Source organism: Hordeum vulgare, chromosome 2H (assembly GCF_904849725.1).
Source record: "Hordeum vulgare subsp. vulgare chromosome 2H, MorexV3_pseudomolecules_assembly, whole genome shotgun sequence".
Lineage (NCBI taxonomy): Eukaryota > Viridiplantae > Streptophyta > Magnoliopsida > Poales > Poaceae > Hordeum > Hordeum vulgare.
In genome coordinates this window covers 321,306,072-321,331,709 of record NC_058519.1, presented here as the reverse complement: position 1 = coordinate 321,331,709, position 25,638 = coordinate 321,306,072, and positions in this window count along the sequence as shown.

Below are 25,638 nucleotides of genomic sequence, written 5' to 3'. Positions count from 1 at the left end.
CTAGACCCAAACTAATAGACGTAGCATGTTGATCGTGTCATTTTGTTGCTACTGTTTTCTGCGTGTCAAGTATTTGTTCCTATGACCATGAGATCATATAACTCACTGACACCGGAGGAATGCTTTGTGTGTATCAAACGTCGCAACATAACTGGGTGACTATAAAGATGCTCTACAGGTATCTCCGAAGGTGTTCGTTGAGTTAGTATGGATCGAGACTGGGATTTGTCACTCCGTGTGACGGAGAGGTATCTCGGGGCCCACTCGGTAATACAACATCACACACAAGCCTTGCAAGCAATGTGACTTAGTGTAAGTTGCGGGATCTTGTATTACGGAACGAGTAAAGAGACTTGCCGGTAAACGAGATTGAAATAGGTATGCGGATACTGACGATCGAATCTCGGGCAAGTAACATACCGAAGGACAAAGGGAATGACATACGGGATTATATGAATCCTTGGCACTGAGGTTCAAACGATAAGATCTTCGTAGAATATGTAGGATCCAATATGGGCATCCAGGTCCCGCTATTGGATATTGACCGAGGAGTCTCTCGGATCATGTCTACATAGTTCTCGAACCCGCAGGGTCTGCACACTTAAGGTTCGACGTTGTTTTATGCGTATTTGAGTTATATGGTTGGTTACCGAATGTTGTTCAGAGTCCCAGATGAGATCACGGACATCACGAGGGTTTCCGGAATGGTCCAGAAACGAAGATTGATATATAGGATGACCTCATTTGATTACCGGAAGGTTTTCGGAGTTACCGGGAATGTACCGGGAATGACGAATGAGTTCCGGGTGTTCACCGGGGGGGGGGGGGGGGCAACCCACCCCGGGGAAGCCCATAGGCCTTGGGGGTGGTACACCAGCCCTTAGTGGGCTGGTGGGACAGCCCAAGAAGGCCCTATGCACCATAGGAAGAAATCAAAGAGAAAAGAAAAAAAAGAGGAGGTGGGAAAAGGGGGAAGGACTCCTCCTTCCAAACCTAGTTGGACTCGGTTTGGAAGGGGAGGGTTGCCCCCCTTGGCTCGGCCGAACCCCTTGGGGGTCCTTGGACCCCAAGGCAAGGCTCCTCCTCTTCCCCCTATATATACGGAGGTTTTAGGGCTGATTTGAGACAACTTTGCCACGGCAGCCCGACCACATATCTCCACGGTTTTACCTCTAGACCGCGTTTCTGCGGAGCTCGGGCGGAGCCCTGCTGAGATTAGATCACCACCAACCTCTGAAGCATCGTCACGCTGCCGGAGAACTCATCTACCTCTCCGTCTCTCTTGCTGGATCAAGAAGGCAGAGATCATCGTGGAGCTGTACGTGTGCTGAACGGGGAGGTGCCGTCCGTTCGGCACTAGATCGTGGGACTGATCGCGGGACGGTTAGCGGGGCGGATCAAGGGACGTGAGGACGTTCCACTACATCAACCGCGTTGACTAACGCTTCTGCTGTGCGGTTTACAAGGGTACGTAGATCGAATACCCCCTCTCGTAGATGGACATCACCATGATAGGTCTTCGTGCGCATAGGAAATTTTTTGTTTCCCATGCGACGTTCCCCAACAGTGGCATCATGAGCTAGGTTCATGCGTAGATGTCTTCTCGAGTAGAACACAAAATTTTTTGTGGGCGGTGATGTGCGTTTTGCTGCCCTCCTTAGTCTTTTCTTGATTCCGCGGTATTGTTGGATTGAAGCGGCTTGGACCGACATTACTCGTACGCTTACGAGAGACTGGTTTCATCGCTACGAGTAACCCCGTTGCTCAAAGATGACTGGCAAGTGTCAGTTTCTCCAACTTTAGTTGAATCAGATTTGACCGAGGAGGTCCTAGTATAAGGTTAAATAGCAATTCATATATCTCCGTTGTGGTGTTTGCGTAAGTAAGATGCGATCCTACTAGATACCCATGGTCACCACGTAAAACATGCAACAACAAAATTAGAGGACGTCTAACTTGTTTTTGCAGGGTATGCTTGTGATGTGATATGGCCAATGATGTGATGTGATATATTGGATGTATGAGATGATCATGTTGTAATAGATAATATCGACTTGCACGTCGATGGTACGGCAACCGGCAGGAGCCATAGGGTTGTCTTTAAACTAACGTTTGTGCTTGCAGATGCGTTTACTATTTTGCTAGGATGTAGCTTTAGTAGTAATAGCATGAGTAGCACGACAACCCCGATGGAGACACGTTGATGGAGATCATGGTGTGGCACCGGTGACAAGAAGATCGTGCCGATGCTTTGGTGATGGAGATCAAGGAGCACGTGAAGATGGCCATATCATGTCACTTATGAATTGCATGTGATGTTAATCCTTTTATGCACCTTATTTTTCTTAGAACGACGATAGCATTATAAGGTGATCTCTCACTAAAATTTCAAGACGAAATTGTGTTCTCCCTGATTGTGCACCGTTGCTACAGTTCGTCATTTCGAGACACCACGTGATGATCGGGTGTGATAGAATCAACGTTCACATACAACGGGTGCAAAACAGTTGCACACGCGGAACACTCGGGTTAAGATTGACGAGCCTAGCATGTGCAGACATGGCCTCCGAACAGATGAGACCGAAAGGTCGATCATGAATCGTATAGATGATATGATTAGCATAGGGATGCTTACCACTGAAACTATACTCAACTCACGTGATGATCGGACTTGAGCTAGTGTAAGTGGATCATGAACCACTCAAATGACCAGATAGATGTACTTTTTGAGTGGGAGTTTAGCGAGTAATTTGATTAAGTTAAACTCTAATTATCTTGAACATAGTCTAAGTCCACTTTGAATATATTTGTGTTGTAGATCATGGCTCACGCGACAGTCACCCTGAATTTTAATACGTTCCTAGAGAAAGCTAAGTTGAAAGATGATGGAAGCAACTTTGTAGACTGGGCTCGTAATCTTAAGCTAATCTTACAAGCTGGGAAGAAGGATTATCTCCTTAATGCTGCGCTAGGAGATGAACCACCAGCTACGGCTGACCAGGATGTTAAGATCGCTTGGTTAACACGTAAGGAGGACTACTCAGTAGTTCAATGTGCAGTCTTGTATGGCTTAGAACCGGGACTTCAACGTCGCTTTGAGCATCATGGAGCATTTGAGATGTTCCAGGAGTTGAAGTTCATCTTTCAGAAGAATGCCCGGATCGAGACGTATGGGACCTCCGATAAATTCTATGCTTGCAAGATGGAGGAGAACTCGTTTGTCAGTGAACATGTGCTCAAAATGTCTGGGTACTCAAACCGTCTAGCTAAGCTGGGGATTGAACTCCCGCAAGAGGCTCTCACTGACAGAATCCTTCAATCACTGCCACCAAGCTATAAAGGCTTTGTGTTGAACTACAACATGCAAGGGATGAACAAGTCACCCGGCGAGTTGTTTGCGATGCTGAAAGTCGCAGAGTCTGAACTCCGTAAAGAGCATCAAGTGTTGATGGTGAATAAGACACTAGTTTGAAGAGAAACGACAAAGGCAAGAAGGGTAATTGAAAGAAGAGCGGCAAGCCTGTTGCCAATCCGACGAAGAAACCCAAAGCTGGACCTAAGCCTGAAACAGAGTGTTACTATTGCAATGGTATGGGTCACTGGAAGCGCAACTGCCCCAAGTATCTGGCTGATAAGAAGGCGGCCAAAGAAAAATCAGGTATATTTGATATACATGTTATTGATGTGTACTTAACCGGCTCTCGTAGTAGTGCCTGGGTATTCGATACCGGTTCTGTTGCTCATATTTGCAACTCGAAATAGGAACTGCGGAATAGACGAAGGCTGGCGAAAGATGAAGTGACGATGCGTGTAGGAAATGGTTCCAAGGTTGATGCAATCGCCGTCGGCACAGTTTCACTTCAGTTACCATCAGGATTAGTTATGAACTTGAATCATTGTTATTTAGTGCCTGCGTTGAGCATGAACATTATATCTGGATCTTGTTTATTGCGAGACGATTACTCTTTTAAGTCAGAGAATAATGGTCATGCACCCAATGTGAGAGGATTGTTCATATTGAATCTTGATAGTGATACACACATACATAACATTGAGACCAAAAGAGTTAGAGTTAACAATGATAGCGCCATATTTTTATGGCACTGCCGCTTAGGTCATATTGGTGTAAAGCGCATGAAGAAACTCCATGCCGATGGACTTTTGGAGTCACTTGACTTTGATTCACTTGACACGTGCGAACCATGCCTCATGGGCAAGATGACTAAAACTCCGTTCTCCGGAACAATGGAGCGTGCAAGTGACTTGTTGGAAATCATTCATACCGATGTGTGCGGTCCGATGAGCGTAGAGGCACGCGGCGGATATCGTTATTTTCTCACCTTCACTGACGATTTGAGTAGATTTGGTTATGTCTACTCAATGAAGCACAAGTATGAAACATTTGAAAAGTTCAAGCAATTTTAGAGTGAAGTTGAAAATCATCGTAACAAGAAGATCAAGTTCCTACGGTCTGATCGTGGGGGTGAATATCTGAGTTTCGAGTTTGGTGCTCACTTAAGACAATGTGGAATTGTTTCACAGTTCACACCGCCTGGAACACCACAGCGTAATGGTGTGTCCGAACGTCGTAATCTTATTTTATTAGAGATGGTGCGATCTATGATGTCTCTTATCGATTTGCCGTTATCGTTTTGGGGTTATGCATTAGAAACAACTGCATTCACTTTAAATAGGGCACCATCAAAATCCGTTGAGACGACACCATACGAACTGTGGTATGGAAAAAGGCCAAAGTTGTCGTTTCTTAAAGATTGGGGATGTGATGCTTATGTCAAAAAGCTTCAGCCTGAAAAGCTGGAACCCAAAGCGGAAAAGTGCATCTTCATAGGTTACCCAAAAGAGACAGTTGGGTACACCTTCTATCTCAAATCCGAGGGCAAAGTGTTTGTTGCTAAAAACGGAGCTTTTCTCGAGAAGGAGTTTCTCTCGAGAGAATTGAGTGGGAGGAAGATAGAACTTTATGAGGTTGTCGAACCTCTCATCCCTCTAGATGGTGGCGCAGGGCAAGGGGAAACCTATGTCATTGCAATGCCGGTTGAGGAGGAAGTTAACGATGATGATCATGAAACTCCGGTTCAAGTTACTGTCGAACCACGCAGGTCGACGAGACCACGTGCTGCTCCAGAGTGGTACGGTAATCCCGTTTTGTCAATCATGTTGTTAGACAACAATGAACCTGCAAGTTATGAAGAAGCAATGGTGGGCCCAAATTCCAACAAATGGCTAGAAGCCATGAAGTCTGAGATAGGATCCATGTATGAGAACAAAGTATGGACTTTGGAAGTACTACATGAGGGCCGCGAGGCTATTCAGAACAAATGGATCTTTAAGAGGAAGACGGACGCTGACGGCAATGTGACTGTTTATAAAGCTCGACTTGTGGCAAACGGTTTTTCACAAGTTCAAGGAGTTGACTACGATGAGACATTCTCACCCGTAGCGATGCTTAAGTCCGTCAGAATCATGTTAGCAATAGCTGCATTTTTCGATTATGAAATCTGGCAGATGGATGTCAAAACGGCGTTCCTTAACGGTTTCCTTAAGGAAGAGTTGTATATGATGCAACCCGAAGGTTTTGTCGATCCTAAGAATGCTAACAAGGTGTGCAAGCTCCAGCGATCCATTTATGGACTGGTGCAAGCATCTCGGAGTTGGAACAAACGCTTTTATGAGGTGATCAAAGCATTTGGGTTTATACAAGTGGTTGGAGAATCTTGTATTTACAAGAAAGTGAGTGGGAGCTCTGTGGCGTTTCTAATATTATATGTGGATGACATATTGCTGATTGGAAACAACGTAGAGTTTTTGGAGAGCATAAAGGATTACTTGAATAAAAGTTTCTCTATGAAGGACCTAGGAGAAGCTGCTTACATTCTAGGCATTAAGATCTATAGGGATAGATCAAAACGCCTGATAGGACTTTCACAAAGCACATACCTTGATAAAGTTTTGAAGAGGTTCAAAATGGAACAGTCCAAGAAAGGGTTCTTGCCAGTTTTACAAGGTACGAGATTGAGTAAGACTCAGTGCCCAGCAACTGATGAGGATAGAGAGCATATGAGCACCGTCCCCTATGCTTCAGCCATAGGTTCTATCATGTATGCAATGCTGTGCACTAGACCGGACGTTAGCTTGGCACTGAGGTTCAAACGATAAGATCTTCGTAGAATATGTAGGATCCAATATGGGCATCCAGGTCCCGCTATTGGATATTGACCGAGGAGTCTCTCGGGTCATGTCTACATAGTTCTCGAACCCGTAGGGTCTGCACACTTAAGGTTCGACGTTGTTTTATGCGTATTTGAGTTATATGGTTGGTTACCGAATGTTGTTCGGAGTCCCAGATGAGATCACGGACATCACGAGGGTTTCCGGAATGGTCCGGAAACGAAGATTGATATATAGGATGACCTCATTTGATTACCGGAAGGTTTTCGGAGTTACCGGGAATGTACCGGGAATGACGAATGGGTTCCGGGTGTTCACCGGGGGGGGGGGGGGCAACCCACCCCGGGGAAGCCCATAGGCCTTGGGGGTGGTACACCAGCCCTTAGTGGGCTGGTGGGACAGCCCAAGAAGGCCCTATGCGCCATAGGAAGAAATCAAAGAGAAAAGAAAAAAAAAGAGGAGGTGGGAAAAGGGGGAAGGACTCCTCCTTCCAAACCTAGTTGCACTCGGTTTGGAAGGGGAGGGTTGCCCCCCTTGGCTCGGCCGAACCCCTTGGGGGTCCTTGGACCCCAAGGCAAGGCTCCCCCTCTTCCCCCTATATATACGGAGGTTTTAGGGCTGAGTTGAGACAACTTTGCCACGGCAGCCCGACCACATATGTCCACGGTTTTACCTCTAGATCGCGTTTCTGCGAAGCTCGGGCGGAGCCATGCTGAGATTAGATCACCACCAACCTCTGGAGCGCCGTCACGCTGCCGAAGAACTCATCTACCTCTCCGTCTCTCTTGCTGGATCAAGAAGGCCGAGATCATCGTTGAGCTGTACGTGTGCTGAACGCGGAGGTGCCGTCCGTTCGGCACTAGATCGTGGGACTGATCGCGGGACGGTTCGCGGGGCGGATCAAGAGACGTGAGGATGTTCCACTACATCAACCGCGTTCACTAACGCTTCTGCTGTGCGGTCTACAAGGGTACATAGATCGAATACCCCCTCTCGTAGATGGACATCACCATGATAGGTCTTCGTGCGCGTAGGAAATTTTTTGTTTCCCATGCGACGTTCCCCAACATGACGCCCACATAGAATTCCTCGAACAGGCCCATCACCTCTAGCTTAATCACATCTGAGAAGGTCTGGAAGAACTTCACGGGGAGGCGATTCGGACCAGGGGCAGAAGCATGGCTCATCCCCTTGATGGCCTCCCAAACCTCAGCCTCAGAGAAGGGGGCCGTCAGGGCCACATTCTCATCGCCAGTGATGAGCTGGTGAGGGTCCCAAAAGGACGGGGCCAGAGACAAGCCTCCCCAAGGGGAGGGTGAGAAAAGGCCTTTGTAAAAGCCATTGACGTGGGCACGAATCTCAGCCGCGCGCTGGAGGAGGGTCTCCCCATCCCAGAGGAGGGGGGTGGAGTTTCATCGGCGGCGTTCTTTAGCAATGGCCTAGAAGTACGCCGTGTTGGCGTCCCCATGCAAAACTCAGTGTCGGGTGTCGCGCTGGTGCGAGAAAGCCTCCTCATCGGTGTAGATCACCAAAAGCTGGTCCTCAAGGTCGTAACGGAGGAGCCACTCATACGGGGACAGACCAGAGGAGTCTACCCGGTGGTCTAAGGCCTGGATGGATTCAAGGGGTCCCCTTTTCCTCTCACAAATGTTGTGGCCCAGGTTGGCACCCCAGCCTTTCATAAACTGCTGGGCAAGCTTAGCACAGAGCTGCCAGGAGTCAACAACGGAGACTGGGTGGAAAGGGGAGTCATGAGCGGCATCTGATAGGCACAGACATCGTCGACAAACCCGGCCTGGTTAAGCCAAAAGGACTCCAACCGGAAGCGGGGTGGAGGAGGCGGTCTATCATTCTCCGAAGAGAGCAGACGAGGCACGTGATTTGAGCCAACGTGAGTAATGGCACGGAGAGAGGCACGAGGGCATTTGAGCTCCCATTCCGGGGCAACAAAAACCCGGTCAAGGACTGACATCATAGGGTTAGTCTGGCGGTTGGTCGAGGTGAACCTGGCGCCAACCCTATCAAGCTCGCGAAGGCAAAGATCCACAATGCAAGCATTGAAGAGTTGCATAGACAGGAAGTTCATCCGATTATTACTCTTGTCAGCAGCACAGTGGATGAGGTTGAAATCGCCACCAACCACCACCGGGAGAGGTCCAGAGGAGATCTTCCTGTGGAGCTCGGCATGGAAAGACTAGGAACGGCGGTAGTCGACCGTGCCATAGACAACAACAATCTCCCATTTGAAGTTGATGGTCCTCTCATAAACCTACATACTAACATAGAACTCACCCCAGTCCATGCTACCTATCTCAAAGGTGGCATCCTTCACTCCTAGAAGGATGCCACCCGAGTGGCCAGTCATCCCACTAGAAGGGAGCCAGTGTCAAGCAAATAGGTTAGGGATCAAGTATTCCATCTCTTGGAGGGAGAAGTCCATACACATGGTCTCTTGGACAACCACTATGTCAATTCACTCATCGCGCATATACTCGATGAGTTGGCGGCGACGACCATCCTGGCCGAAACCGTGGAGGTTCCGGAAGAGGGCTCACATCAAGCAACCATGGAGGGGCTGCTTGACCGTAGGACGAGGGAGGCACTTTGGGCACTGAGTGCAGTAGTGCGGGACCGCGTACTACCACGGATTTCTGCCCGAGCTGCAGCTGCGGTAGGGGCGGGAGGTGGACAACTCCTGGGTTGGAGTCTGTAGGAGGCGGGCGCGTGATTCCGTGATTTTACTATCAAGAATCTCAGAAGCCCGAATAGCCTCAATCTACTCTAAGGGGGGCTCACTTCCCCCCCTGAAAACTATCGTAGAGTCGGTCGCAAGCTTAACAAGCAGACCAAGTGGAACTGACTCCAGGGCAGATAACGAGCATGAAGCTGAAGATGCAGGGAGCACTGGAGTACCTGTCTCGAGGTTCCGGACCACGGCTCGGAGCTCCGCCCGCTCGGCGATAGACGGTGTCCATCGGTCCACGAGGCGAGCAGCGTCGATCCTGCCGCTTCGCCTTGAGGCGGTCACCGGATTTGACACCGACCGCACCCTCCTGGAGTACGCAGCAGTCCGAGGGGGGTCGGGGTGGGCGGCACCCGGAGTGGCCACCTCCTCACCCCCACCGCGGACCTGGCCAGAGGTGAAGCAGGGTCCGGGTTTGGCAGCAGGAGGCTGAGCAGCACAGGAGCAGGCAGTGGAGTCAGGAAGCGGCCCTGGTCTGGGGATGGCACGTCCAGGTCCAGGGCCGGGAGCGACACGACGGTCTTCGGGAGGCCCGGAGACGGGTCCGGGGCAGGCATCATGGGGCTGAACAACACAGGAGCCAGAGACGGGGCCGGCGTGATGGAGGCCGGACTGGAAGTGGCTCCAGGCAGAGGCAGACTGGGTACCTCCGGAGCAGGAGACGACAGGAGGGGTGCGGAGCCAGCCAGAGTTGAGGAAGGGCTGAGCTGCGCGCCCGATGACGCCAGCTGAGCGATGAGGGTCGTAGACGCGAGCACCCCGCACCCCCAAAGAGAGCCGGGGACAAGGTAGAGCGCGTGGAGTCAGGATGCGCCACCTCCAAGCTCACCCCAGAGAGGTCGGTACCAGACGACATCGAGGGGCTCGGGGCATCGAAGGTGGCCACACGCAGAGGAGGAACAATGATGACGAGGGAGAGCGGCGGCACGGTTGCCCTGGTGGTCCCTCGCCCAGCGGTGCATATACCGGGGGGAGGAGGGTCCCAAGAAGGCGAGCGACTGCGGTCAGAGTAGTCGTCCTCCTAATCGTGGTGTCCGCAGTGGCGACGGCGATGGCCAGAGTGGTTTCCATTGCCACCATGGCCGCCCCCAAAGTGTCCATCATCAGTGTAGCGGGGGTGGCCAACATGGTTCGGTGGCTCTAGGAGATCTTGAGGTTGTAGCCCTGGTCGTTTAAGAAGACTTGGACCGTCGCACGGAGCCTGTTGGAGTCAAGGCACTTGTTATTGATGCAGACCTCTACCTCCTTCCGGAGGGAGAGCCCGTCCACCACCACGACCTTGGCGAGGAGCCGGGATATGTTCCGGATGACCCGCTCGGAACGGGCGATGTCTGACAGGCCCGTGATGAGGATCCATGCCATGTCGAGGGAGGCGACGGCCTTCAGGTTGGCCATCGGCTTGGAGATGTTGACGACGAGCTTGTTGAGGGTCAACGTGATCTCGTCATTGCGAGTGCATAGGCCAAAGCTCACAGTGTGAGGGGAAGAGCACCATGAACTGGTGGCCCGCAGTGGGAGACACCTGCCAGTCCCACTAGCAGCAGCAGAGATGGTTGAGCTCGTCCTCAATCATCTCGGGGGAGGCCACCCCGTCTGCTAGGACCGTGACCACATCACACAGGGAGGGCAATGAGGGAGGCGCCTCAGGGACCTCGATGTGGAAGAAGGCCAACCTGTCGATGCCGTGCCCATACATCATGATCTCCTCTGACATTGGACGGTCCTGGCACATCGCGACTGGGTGACCAGGGTCCTTGTAGAGATAACACGTTGGCGGGTTGGGGAAGGACACCTGGTAGTGCCCCGAGAGCATGCAGTTGAAGCATGGGACAGCCTCACGAGCACCGCCCTCTACCGGCCAATTGGCAGCGAGCGGGACAGAGGATGAAGGGGCAGATGCGGAACCACCAGCATGTTGCTGGCCTTTCTTCTTCTTCTTCACACCCAACCGTCCCCTAGTGTTGGGGTTGTTGGACTATGGGAGTTGGGCTGGTTGTGTGGCGGCTGGTATCAGCGAGGGGAGGAGGCAGAAGCCCCGCGAGCAGGAGCGACAGTAGTAGGCAGGGATCCACGGGGGGACCTGCTGCGACCATGGCGCCGCTCCAAAGATGGGGAACGGCGCGTGGAGTAGGTCCACGATCGGACTGCTGGGGCACCTCCCGACTGTCTGTCCGGCCGGGCGAGCGACCACGGTCGGCCCCCGATGGCGAGTAGCGGGAAGGCCGCAATACGGAGCCACGGTCGTCACGGCTACGGTCGTCCCGGTGGCAGTCGCGACCCGGGGAGCGATGACCCTCGCGGGGAGAAGAGCGGCGACCATCATGGGGACGGGAACGGGGAGGGGAGTGGCGGGATTCATGTGCCAGCAAGTGGCGGTCGTCGCGGCCCGACCTTAGCTGGTGGCACAGGTCCGCCTCCCGCTGGAGGGCGTCGGGAGTGTTGGAAATATGCCGTGGAGGCAATGATAAAATAGTTATTATTATATTTCCTGTTTCAAGATAATCGTTTATTATCCATGCTATAATTGTATCGAGTGAAAGCATAGATGCATGTGTGGATATATAGACAAAACAATGTCCCTAGTAAGCCTCTAGTTGACTAGCCAGTTGATCAAGGATGGTTAAGGTTTTTTGACCATATGCTAGTGTTGTCACTTGATGACTGGATCACATCATTGGGAGAATGATGTGATGGACAAGACCCAAACTATAAACGTATCATGTGATCGTGTCATTCTGTTGCTATTGTTTTCTGCGTGTCAAGTATTCATTCCTAGGACCATGAGATCATGTAACTCACTCACACCGGAGGAAGACCTTGTGTGTATCAAACATCGCAACATTACTGGGTGACTATAAAGTTGCTCTACAAGTATCTCCGAAGGTGTCCATTGAGTTAGCATGGATCAAGACTGGGATTTGTCACTCCGTGTGACGGAGTGGTATCTCGGGGCCCACTCGGTAATACAACATCACATACAAGCCTTGCAAGCAATGTGACTAAAGTGTTAGTCACCGGATCTTGTATTACGGAACGAGTAAAGAGACTTGCTGGTAACGAGATTGAAATAACTATAGGGATGCCGACGATCAAATCTCGGCCAAGTAACATACCGAAGGACAAAGGGAATGGTATACGGGATTATATCAATCCTTTGCACAAAGGTTCAACCGATAAGATCTTCATAGAATATGTAGGATACAATATGGACATCTAGGTCCCGCTGTTGGATATTGACCGGGGAGAGTCTCGGGTCATGTCTGCATAGTTCTCAAACCCGCAGGGTCTGCACACTTAAGGTTCAGTGACGTTTCGACATAGTTGAGTTATAGGTGTTGGTGACCGAAGGTTTTTTCGGAGTCCCGGATGAGATCACGAACGTCACGAGGGTTTCCGGAATGGTCCGAAAACAAAGATTGATATATAGGATTGTTTCATTTGGCCTCCGGAAAGATTTCGGGCATTACAGCCAGTGTACCGGGAGTGACAAATGGGTTCCGGGTTTTTACCGGGACGGGGCCACCCACCCGAGAGAGAACCTAATAGCCCATGGATGGCGCACCAGACCTTGGTGGGCTGGTGAGGCCAGCCCAATTAGACTATTTCGACCAAGAGGAAAAAATTGAAGGAGAAAGAAAAAAAAGGAAAAAAAAGAGGAGGTGGGAAGGAAGGAAGGGACTCCTCCCTCCAAACCGACTTGGAGGAGGATCCCTCTTCCCTCTCAGCCGACTCCCTAGGGCAAAGCCCCACCCCTGGACTCCTCCTATATATATACTTGAGGTTTAGGGATTTTGAGACACAACTTTGCCACATGCAACCCTAAACCTCTGCTTTGTAGTTCTTCCTCTAGATCAGTTTTCTACGGAGCTCGGGCGGAGCCCTACAGAAATAGATCATCACCATCATCGGCACGCCGTCACGCTGTCGGAGAACTCATCTACTTCCCCATCTCTCTTGCTGGATCAAGAAGGCGGAGATCGTCATCGAGCTATACGTGTGCTGAACGCGGAGGTGCAGTCCGTTCGGCGGTAGATTAGAAAGGATCGTGGGACGACGGTGATTTGAATCACGAAGCTGTTCCACTACATCAACCGCGTTTCTTAACGCTTCCGCTTAATGATCTACAAGGGTATGTGGATCCGATCTGTTGGAAATATGCCCTAGAGGCACTGATAAAATGGTTATTATTATATTTCCTGTCACAATATAATGGTTTATTATCCATGCTATAATTGTATTGAATGAAAACATAGATAGATGTGTGGATACATAGACAAAAAATGTCCCTAGCAAGCCTCTAGTTGGCTAGCGAGTTGACCAGTGATAGTCATGGTTTTCTGACTATATGCAAGTGTTATCACTTGATAACTGGATCACATCACTAGGAGAATCATGTGATGGACTAGACCCAAACTATGAACGTAGCATATTGATCATGTTATTTTATTGCTACTGTTTTCTATGTGTCAAGTATTTATTCCTATGACCATGAGATCATATCACTCACTGGCACCGGAGCAATACCTTGTGTGTATCAAACGTCGCAACATAATTGGGTGACTATAAAGGTGCTCTACAGGTATCTCCGAAGGTGTACGTTGGGTTAGTATGGATCAAGACCGGGATTTGTCACTCCGTGTGAAGGAGAGGTATCTTGGGGCCCACTCGGTAATACAACATCACACACAAGCCTTGCAAGCAATGTGACTAAGTATAAGTCACATGATCTTTTATTACAGAACGAATAAAGAGGCTTGCCAGTAACGAGATTGAAATAGGTATGCGGATATCGACGATCGAATCTCGGGCAAGTAACATACCGATGGACAAAGGGAATGACATATGGGATTATATGAATCCTTGACACTGAGGTTCAACCGATAAGATCTTCGGAGAATATGTAGGATCCAACATGGGCATCCAGGTCCTGCTATTGGATGTTGACCGAGGAGTATCTCCGGTCATGTCTACATAGTTCTCGAACCCGTAGGGTCCGTACACTTAAGGTTCGATGATGTTTTAGTATAGTTGAGTTATATGTGTGGTTACCGAATGTTGTCCGGAGTCCCGGATGATATCACGAACATCACGAGGGTTTCCGGAATGGTTCGGAAATGAAGATTGATATATATGATGGTTTCATTTGGTCACCGGAAAGTTTCGGGCATTACCAGCAGTGTACCGGGAGTGACGAATGGGTTCCAGATGTTTACCGGGAGGGGCCCAGCCACCCGGAAGTGAGCCCAAGGCCCTAGGGTGGAGCACCAAGTCCTTAGTGGGCTGGTGGAGTCAGCCCAAGAGGGCTATGGCGCCACATGTAAATTACCAAACGAAAAGAAGAAAAAAAGGAAAGAGGGAGGTGGGAAGGAAGAGGAGGACTCCTCCTTCCCAAACCGAATTGGAGGAGGAGTCCTCCTCCTCCCTAGCGGTCGGCGCACCCTTGGGGCCCTTGTGCCCCAAGGCTAGCCCCTCCCTCCTCCTATATATATTGGTGGTTTAGGACTTTTTGAGAGACAACTTTGCCACGTGCAACTCTAGCCTATGCCACATAGTTTTACCTCTAGATCGGATTTCTACGGAGCTTGGGCGGAGCCCTACAGGAGTAGATAATCACCACCACCAGAGAGCCATCATGCTGCCGGAGAACTCATCTACTTCTCCGTCTTGCTTGCAGGATCAAGAAGGCCGAGATCATCGTCGAGCTGTACGTGTGCTGAACACGGAGGTGTCGTCCGTTCGGCGCTAGATCGGAACCGTTTGTGGGACGGATCGTGCGACGACGGTGATTTGAATCATGAAGTATTACCACTACATCAACCGCGTTTCTTAACGCTTCCCGCTTAGCGATCTACAAGGGTACGTAGACCTAATCTCCTCTCGTCGATGGACATCACCATGATAGGTCTTCGTGTGCGTAGGAATTTTTTTGTTTCCCATGAAACGTTCCCCAACACGATCTCCCTCTCGTAGATGAAAATCACCATGATAGGTCTTCCTGTGCGTAGGATTTTTTTTGTTTCGCATGCAACGTTCCCCAACGGTGGCATCATGAGCTAGGTTCATGCGTAGATGTAATCTCGGGTAGAACACAAAATTTTTTGTGGGCATTAATGTTCGATTTGCTGCCTTCCTTAGTCTTTTCTCGATTCGGCGGTATTCTTGGATTGAAGCGGCCCGGACCAATATTACTCGTACGCTTACGAGAGACCGGTTTCATCAACTAACATGCAAATTGTTGCATAAAGATGACTGGCGGGTGCCTCTTTCTTCAACTTTAGTTTAATTGGATTTGACCAAGGTGGTCCTTGGAGAGAGGTTAAATAGCAATTTGCACATCCCCGTTGTGGTTTTGCGTAAGTAAGATGCGATCATACTAGATACCCATAGCAGCCACGTAAAACATGCAACAACAAATTAGAGGACGTCTAACTTGTTTTTGCAGGGTGTGCATGTGATGTGATATGGCCAAATACATGATGTGATATATTGGATGTATGAGATGATCATGTTGTAATAGTTAAATATCCACTTGCACGTCGATGCTACGGCAACCGGCAGGAGCCATAGGGTTGTCTTTAAACTAACGTTTGTGTTTGCAGATGCGTTTACTATATTGCTAGGTTGTAGCTTTAGTAGTAATAGCATAGATAGCACGACAACCTCGATGGTGGCACGATGATGGAGATCATGGTGTGGCGCTGGTGACGATGATGATCATGCCGATGCTTTGGTGATGGAGATCAAGAAGCACAAAATCATGGCCATATCAAGTCACTTATGAATTGCATGTGATGTTAATACTTTTATGCACCTTATCTTGCTTAGAATGACGGTAGCATTATAAGGTGATCCCTCACTAAATTTCAAGATAAAATTGTGTTCTCCCCGACTATGCACCATTGCGACAGTTTGTCGTTTCGAGATACCGCATGATGATCAGGTGTGATAGACTCAACGTTCACATACAACAGGTGCAAATCAGTTGCACACGCGGAACACTCGGGTTAAACTTTACGAGCCTAGCATGTGCAGACATGGCCTCGGAACACAAGAGACTGAAAGGTCGAGCATGAATCGTATAGTTGATATGATTAACATAGAGATGTTTACCACTGAAACTACACTCAACTCACGTGATGATCGGACTTGAGTTAGTGAATTTGGATCATGCCACACTCAAGTAACTAGAGGGATGTCTATTTGAGTGGGAGTTTATTAGTAATTTTATTAGCTAAACTCTAATTGTCCAAAACATAGTCTAAGTCCACTTTGCAATATTTTATGTTGTAGATCTATGGCTCACGCAGTAGCAACCCTGAATTTCAATACGTTCCTATAGAAAGCTAGGCTGAAAGATGATGGTAGCAACTTTGTAGACTAGGCTCATAATCTAAGGCTCATCCTACAAGCTAGAAAAAATAATTATGTCTTTCATGCAGCGCTAGGAGATGAACCACCCGCTATGTCTGATCAAGATGTTTTGAACACTTGGCAAGCACGTAAGGAGGACTACTCAGTAGTTCAATGTCCAGTCTTGTATGGATTAGAACCGGGACTTCAATGACACTTTGAACATCATGGAGCATATGAGATGTTCCAGGATTTGAAGTTTATCTTTCAGAAGAATGCCCGGATCGAGAGGTATGAGACCTCCGGTAAATTCTATGCTTGCAAAATGGAGGAGAATTCGTCTATCAGTGAACATGTGCTCAAAATGTCTAGGTACTCAAGCCGTCTAGCTGAGCTGGGGATTGAACTCCCGCAAGAGGCTATCACTAACAGAATTCATCAATCACTGCCACCTAGCTACAAGAGCTTTGTGTTGAACTATAACATGCAAGGGATGAATAAGTCACCTGGCGAGTTATTCGCGATGCTGAAAGTCGCAGAGTCCAAACTCCGAAAAGAACATCAAGTGTTGATGGTGAATAAGACCACTGGTTTCAAGAAAAGCGGAAAAGGCAAGAATGATAACTCCAAGAAGAGCGGCAAAGCTATTGCTCCTCCTACGAAGAAACCCAAGGCTGGTCCTAAGCCGAAAACTGAGTGCTATTATTGTAAGGGGATGAGTCAGTGGAAGCGCAACTGCCCCAAGTATTTGGCTGATAAGAAGGCGGCCAACGCCAAACTAGATATATATGATATACATGTTATTGATGTGTACCTAACCAACTCTCGTAGTAGTGCCTGGGTATTTGATACCGGTTCTGTTGCTCATATTTGCAACTGGAAGCAGGAACTACGGAATAAATGAAGGCTGGCGAAGGATGAAGTGATGATGCGCGTGGGAAATAGTTCCAAGGTTGATGCAATCGCCGTCGGCACAGTCTCACTTCAGTTACCATCGGGATTAGTTATGAACTTAAATAGTTGTTATTTAGTGCCTGCGTTAAGCATGAACATTATATCTGGATCTTGTTTATTGCGAGACGGTTACTCATTTAAGTCAGAGAATAATGGTTGTTCTATTTTTATGAGTAATATCTTTTATGGTGATGCACCCAATGTGAGGGGTTTGTACATATTGAATCTTGATTGTGATGACACACATATACATAAAACTGAGACCAAAAGATGTAGAGTTAACAATGATAGCGCCACCTTTTTGTGGCACGGCCGCTTAGGTCATATTGGTGTAAAGCGCATGAAGAAACTCCATGCTGATGGGCTTTTGGAGTCACTTGATTTTGAATCACTTGACACGTGCGAACCATGCCTTATGGGCAAGATGACTAAGACTCCATTCTCCAGAACAATGGAACATGCAAGTGACTTGTTGGAGATCATACATACTGATGTGTGCGGTCCAATGAGTGTGGAGACGCGCGGCGGATATCGTTATTTTCTCACCTTCACTGATGATTTGAGTAGGTATGGATATATCTAGTTGATGAAGCACAAGCCTGAAACGTTTGAAAAGTTCAAGCAATTTCAGAGTGAAGTTGAAAATCATCGTAACAAGAAGATCAAGTTCCTACGATCTGATCGAGGGGGCGAATATCTGAGTTTCGAGTTTGGTGCTCACTTAAGACAATGTGGAATCGTTTCATAGTTGACACCGCCTGGAAAACCACAGTGTAATGGTGTGTCCGAATGTCGTAATCGTACTTTGTTAGATAGGATGCGATCTATGATGTCTCTTACCGATTTGCCATTATCGTTTTGGGGTTATGCATTAGAGACAGCTGCATTCACTTTAAATAGGGCACCATCAAAATCTGTTGAGACGGAACCATATGAGTATCTCATGACAAGAGGCCAAAGTTATCGTTTGTTAAAGTTTGGGGATGCGATGCTTATGTCAAAAAGCTTCAGCCTGAAAAGCTGGAACCCAAAGCGGAAAAGTGCGTCTTCATAGGTTATCCAAAAGAGACAGTTGGGTACACCTTCTATCTTAGATCCGAGGGTAAATTGTTTGTTTCTAAGAACGGAGCAATTCTTGGGAAGGAGTTTCTCTCGAATGAATTGAGTGGGAGGAAGATAGAACTTGATCAGATTGTGGAACCTCTGCTCCCTCTAGATGGTGGCGCAGGGCAAAGGAAAATCTCTGTCGAGGCAACACCAGTTGAGGAGGAAGCTAATGATGACGATCATGAAGCTTCGGAACAAGTTACTATCGGTCCTCGCAGGTCGACAAGATCACTTAGTGCTCCCGAGTGGTACGGGAATCCTGTCTTATCTATCATGTTGTTAGACAACAATGAGCCTGCGAATTATGAAGAAGCAATGGTGGGTCCGGATTCCAACACATGGTTAGAGGCCATGAAGTCCGAGATAGGATCTATGTATGAAAACAAAGTGTGGACTTTGGAAGTATTACCTCAAGGTCGCAAGGCTATTCAGAACAAATGGATCTTTAAGAAGAAGACGGACGCGGACGGTAATGTGACCGTTTATAAAGGTCTACTTGTGTCAAAGGGTTTTTCACAAGTTCAAGGAGTTGACTACAATGCGACATTCTCACCGGTAGCGATGCTTAAGTCCGTCCGAATCATGTTAGCAATAGTTGCATTTTTCGATTACGAAATCTGACAGATGGATGTCAAAACGACGTTCCTTAATGGTTTCCATAAAGAAGAGTTGTATATGATGCAACGTGAAAGTTTTTTCGATCCAAAGAATTCTAACAAAGTATGCAAGCTCCAGCGATCCATTTATGGATTGGTGCAAGCATCTCGGAGTTGGAATAAGCGCTTTGATGAGGTGATCAAGGCGTTTGGGTTTATACAAGTTGTTGGAGAATCTTGTATATACAAGAAAGTCAGTGGGAGCTCTGTAGCGTTTCTAATATTATATGTGGATGACATATTGCTGATTGGAAACAATGTGGAGTTTTTAGAGAGCGTAAAGGATTACTTGAACAAATGTTTTTCAATGAAAGACCTAGGAGAAGCTGCTTACATATTAGGCATTAAGGTCTATAGAGATATATCGAGGCGCCAAATAGGACTTTCACAAAGCACATACATTGATAAAGTTTTGAAGAAGTTCAAAATGGAGCAGTCCAAGAAGGGGTTCTTGTCAGTGTTACAAGGTATAAAGTTGAGTAAGACTCAGTTTCCATTAATTGCGGAAGATAGAGAAAAGATGAGTACCGTCCCCTATCCTTCAGCCATAGGGTCTATCATGTATGCAATGTTGTGCACAAGACTGGAAGTCAGCCTGGCCATAAGTATGGCATGCATGTTTCAAAGTGATCCAGGAGTGGAACACTGGGCGGCGGTCAAGAATATTCTGAAGTACCTGAAAAGGACTAAGGAAGCGTTTCTCGTTTATGGAGGTGACGAAGAGCTCCTCGTAAAGGTATACGTCGATGCAAGCTTTGCCACTGATTTGGATGACTCTAAGTCTCAAAACGGATACGTATTTATTCTTAATGGGGGTGCGGTAAGCTGGTGCATTTCCAAGCAAAGCATCGTAGAAGACTCTACATGTGAAGCGGAGTACATGGCTGCCTCAGAGGCGGGTAAGGAGGGTGTCTGGATGAAGCAGTTCACGATGAATCTTGGAGTTGTGCCGAGTGCACTAAATCCAATAACTCTGTTCTGTGATAACACTGGTGCCATTGCTCTAGCCAAGGAACCAATGTTTCACAAGAAGACCAGACACATCAAACGACGCTTCAACCTCATCCGCGACTATGTCGAAGGAGAGGACGTAAATATTTGCAAAGTGCACACGGATCTGAATGTTGCAGATCCGCTGACTGAACCTCTTCCATGAGCGAAGCATGATCAACACCAGAACTGTATGGGTGTTAGATTCATTCCAATGTAAATCGCATAGCAATGTGAGACTAGATTATTGACTCTAGTGCAAGTGGGAGACTGTTGGAAATATGCCCTAGAGGCAATGACAAAATAGTTATTATTATATTTCCTGTTTCAAGATAATCGTTTCTTATCCATGCTATAATTGTATTGAATGAAAGCATAGATGCATGTGTGGATATATAGACAAAACAATGTCCCTAGTATGCCTCTACTTGACTAGCCAGTTGATCAAGGATGGTTAAGGTTTTCTGACCATATGCAAGTGTTGTCACTTGATGACTGGATCACATCATTGGGAGAATGATGTGATGGACAAGACCCAAACTATAAACTTAGCATGCGATCATGTCATTTTGTTGCTATTGTTTTCTGCGTGTCAAGTATTCATTCCTACGACCATGATATCATGTAACTCACTGACACCGGAGGAATACCTTGTGTGTCTCAAACGTCGCAACGTTACTCGGTGACTATAAAGGTGCTCTACAGGTATCTCCAAAGGTGTCTGTTGAGTTAGCATGGATCAAGATTGGGATTTGTCACTCTGTGTGACGGAGAGGTATCTAGGGGCCCACTCGGTAATACAACATCACATACAAGCCTTGCAAGCAATGTGACTAAAGTGTTAGTCACGGGTATTTCTATTACGGAACCAGTAAAGAGACTTACTGGTAACGAGATTGAAGTAAGTATAGCGATACCGACGATCAAATCTCGGGCAAGCAACATACCGAAGGACAAAGGGAATGGTATACGGGATTATATGAATCCTTGGCAGAGAGGTTCAACCGATAAGATCTTCATAGAATATGTAGGATCCAATATGGATATCCAAGTCCCGCTATTGGATATTGACCTGGGAGTGTCTCGGGTCATTTCTGCATAGTTCTCGAACCCGCAGGGTCTGCACACTTAAGGTTCGGTGACGTTTCGGTATAGTTGAGTTATAGGTGTTGGTGACCGAAGGTTTGTTCGGAGTCCCGGATGAGATCACAGACGTCACGAGGGTTTCCAGAATGGTACGGAAATGGAGATTGATATATAGGATTGTTTCATTTGGCCTCCGAAAAGATTTCAAGCATTACCGACAGTGTACCAGGAGTGAGGAATGGGTTCTCGGTTTTTACCAGGAGGGGGCCACCCGTCCGAGAGAGAACCTAATAGCCCATGAGTGGCGCACCAGCCCTTGGTGGGCTGGTGAGGCCAACCCAAGTGGACTATTTCGGCCAAGAGGAAAAAATCAAAGGAGAAAGAAAAAAGGAAAGAAAAAAGGAGGTGGGAAGGAAGGAAGGGACTCCTCCCTCCAAAACGACCTGGAGGAGGATCCCTCCTCCCTCTCGGCCGGCGCCCTAGGGCAAAGCCCCACCCCTTGGCTCCTCCTATGAATACTTGAGGTTTAGGGCTTTTGAGACACAACTTTGCCACGTGCAACCCTAAACCTCTACTTCGTAGTTCTTCCTCGAGATCAGTTTTCTGCGGATATCGGGCGGAGCCCTGCAGGAATAGATCATCACCATCACCGGCGCGCCATCACGCTGCCGGAGAACTCATCTAAGTCCCCGTCTCTCTTGCTGGATCAAGAAGGCGGAGATCGTCATCGAGCTCTATGTGTGCTGAACGCGGAGGTGCCGTCCGTTCGGCGCTAGATCGGAACGGATCGTGGGACGACGGTGATTTGAATCACGAAGCTGTTGCACTACATCAACCGTGTTTCTTAACGCTTCCCGCTTAGCGATCTATAAGGGTATGTGGATCCGATCTCCCTCTGGTAGATGAACATCACCATGATAGGTCTTCGTGTGCGTAGGATTTTTTTTGTTTCCCATGCAACGTTCCCCAACAGGGAGAGAGTCTCGATGATCCCCCATGGCCGTCAAAGGGACGTTTGGGGTAGGGCGTGTCGTCGTCACGTTCCATTGTCATTAGGAGGACCGCGGCTGGAGTAGTAGAGGTGGGGAGTCAAGTGGTGGTGGAATCGGGAGGAGTGGAGAGAGCAGTTGGCGGCGGGGTGGAGGGAAAGAGCAGGTTGACCGAGTTGGTGAAAACCCTCGCTCTCTCCCTGATGTGGTCGGGGGAAACCGCGAGGAGGCCAGACCCGAGGGCCCTCGATGTTTGGGCTCGCAGGAAGGCCCAACTGGGTGAGTACCGAATGTGCTTCGCAGACGACCTCATCCATCGGCCCAATCGGCGGCCCACCGAGCGGCCTACCCAGTTCGAGCGGAGGGCTGGGTACCGCGGTGCCCGGCGGTGGTCGGAGAGCGAGCGCCCTGCGGGGGGACGAGCCGGGGAGGGGCGAACCGGTCGACGTGAGCCGGTGGCGGAAGGGATGAAGGGCCAGAAGGGGTGTAGCCTGATGAGCGGGGAGGGAGACGGCAACAACAGTGCGGAGTTCAGCAAGAAAGGGGGCCCCTTGGGGCAGCCTGCGGCACCTTCGACGACCCCGCGCGAGGAGATTGCAGCGGCCCCGCGGTCCGCATGGCCAGCAACGCCCCAGTCAACCGACCTACGGCAGCGGCGGCCAGCACAGTGGCCCGAGTCACCCGCTCGCAACACCGCAAGGGCGCCCAGGAACCGGGGGGTAGGGGGGTCCGCGTCGGGCCAGCGGAGCTCCTACCCCTGGGAGTAGCGCCAGCGCCGGACGGCGAACTGGCCACCCCACGAGGGCCGGCGGACGATGCGGGGCCGGACAAGATGGACGACGGGGACGCCGACTTCGACATCGGCCGCCTCCGCGAGGTCAACGCACATCTCAGCGCTTGCGAGCCCGGAAGCAGGGCCCGAAGCGGGAGGGACGGTAGCATTGCACGCGGAACCGGCGGTGTCAGTGGCATCCTGGCAGGGAGGAGCGACGCGACCGCCATGTCGCAGGGGGGGGGGGGTCACAGGAGCGGGATTCAAAATTCATCTGGCTTCTTGCTTTCTGCACATACCAGAGAAAATTTAAGATATTCTGGATGGAACCATATGGGTGATTCATTTGAATCAAACCAATAAGCACTGAATGCATTGTAGTGTGGCCTTGGATTAAAATGTCAGCTTTGAGCAAAATGAAAAAGGAAAAACAGGTGAGCCTCATCCTCCGCTTGTCCACATCTACAACACAATTGAGAAATATGAAGCGAGAAACGACGAGCTCTCATACCCGTAGGCAAAGCCCTTCTTAAAAGGCCCCATGCAAAAGTATGCACCCTGGGAAGTATGTTCTTTTGTTCCAAAATGAAGTAAGAATATTTTTCAAATCCCCAGAAACAACAGTAGGAGCATGTCTAGGATTAGCATGGATATCTTGTAAACATAATTTATATGCAGATTTGGAAGAACAAATACCATTTGGAGTAAGATCCCAACACAACAAGTCTGGAAAATCACCATCGGCAATACCAGTTTGGACAATAGTAGGAGCCAAAGGTTGCTGAAAAAGCAAGAAGATGAGAGTATGATTCCAAATCTTTTGACCTGGCAGCCAAAGATCCTTAACCATAGTAGGGTACACAAATCTAGAATGTTGAGGAATAAGATGCTCACGAATAGAATTCCAATTATTACACTAAGGAGTACTCCAAATAGAACTGTTACCTTGTGTAATTTGATAGAAAGCATGGGCTTTAAGTTTAGGTAGCATTTTAAGGATGGAAGCCCGGAAAGCATATTTGGGGGAGAAGCATTAGCAGTCCAAATAGAAGCATTAGGAAAATATTTAGCTTTAAGCACAAGATATAAGTGAGAAGAAGGATTTTTAGCTACCTCCAAGAAACTGACATAATCAAACTTTCATTGATGTCCTGCAAGTTTCTTACCCCTAAACCTCCTTCATTTTTGGAACTACAAATGTCTTTCCAAGCTCAAAGACAAAGACTTCTGGAATAATCATTTTCTCAAATTCCTGTCCACCAAAAATTACTAATAATAGTTGTAATCTTAGCAATTAATTTCTTATTGAACAAGATATTTTCCATATAGTAAACAGGAATAGCCAAAAAAAACAGAAATAATCACCTAAAGACGAGTAGCATGGGAAAGCATGTTGGCTTTATAAGAAGGCAAATTTTGCACAAATTTGTCTGAAATAAAGTTATAAGAAAGAACACTGTTTTTAGCACGGAGAACCAACGGGTGACCCAAATGAGTGAAATTAGCATCCAAAGAGGAAACTGGAAAAATATGTTTAATATCATGCATGACATTAGGATAAACGTGAGAGATAAAAAAGAATAGCAGATTTATACCAGTTGGGAGTTTGACCAGAAATAGCACAAAATTGATTTATAAGGTGAGCCATAACATGAGCTTTCTACAAAGTTTGCGTGGCCACAAACCAGCAAATCATCTGCAAATAAGAGAGAATGAATGGAAGGGAAATTTGGTCCAAGAGAAATACCGTGCAGCTGATGATGTGCAAGAGCTTCTTTGAGAGTAATAGATAATTCATTGATAGCAATGACAAACAAGTACATGGACATGGGACAACCTTGTCGTATACCCCTAGAGCTCTTAATTTTTTAGAAGGCTCGCCATTAATAACAACAGAAAATGTGGGCGAAGAGATGCATGCATGAATCAAATTTATGAAATGACCATGCAAAACTTTACGTGAAAGAAGGGAAACAATGAAGCTCCATTCGAGACGATCAAAAGCCTTTGCAAGATCAATTTTAAGCATGAAAGCATTATGTTTCTAGGATTTCAAGGAAAAAGAGTGAGTAATCTATGGGCTATAATAATATTATCACTAATACATCTACCCTCAATGAAAGCCTGTTGAGCAGAATCTATATAACAAGGTAAGAGAGGCTTCATTCTATTAGCAAGGGATTTCGTAATGATCTTATAAACAACATTACAAAGGCTAATCGGGTGATAATCCATAGGAACTTGAGGGATCAGTTTCTTAGGGATAAGTGTGATGTTAGTATCATTAATATGAAGAGGAAGAACACCGGTAAGATAAAAATTAACATCAAGCTGGGTAACCTCATCTCGTATTCAATCCCACACAGGAAGGTAAAATTCAACATTAAAACCATCTGGCCCAGGCAAAGCATTTAATTTCATATTTTTGATGATTTTGAAAACTTCATGCTTATCACGAAGAGCATATGTAGGGTCCAAAGAATCATTCGGCCATTGGGTAGAGGGCTGTCAGTACTGTTGTTCAAAGAAGAGAAGATATATCGAAAATAATTAACAAATGTATTGTTAATAGCATATGGTTTAAAGTGGAGAATATCCATCTCATCTTTAACAGAGGAAATAGTATTACGCTTCCTACACTTGAGCATAGCTTGGTGAAAGAACTTAGTATTACGATCACCTGGACCAACCCAATTCTTCTTACTACATTATTTATAAAATTGGTTCAGCTTAGAGAGAGTGTGTTCGTACCTGATAGTGAGATCACTTTCTAGCACATGATTTTGCTGTTGTGCTGGGAGG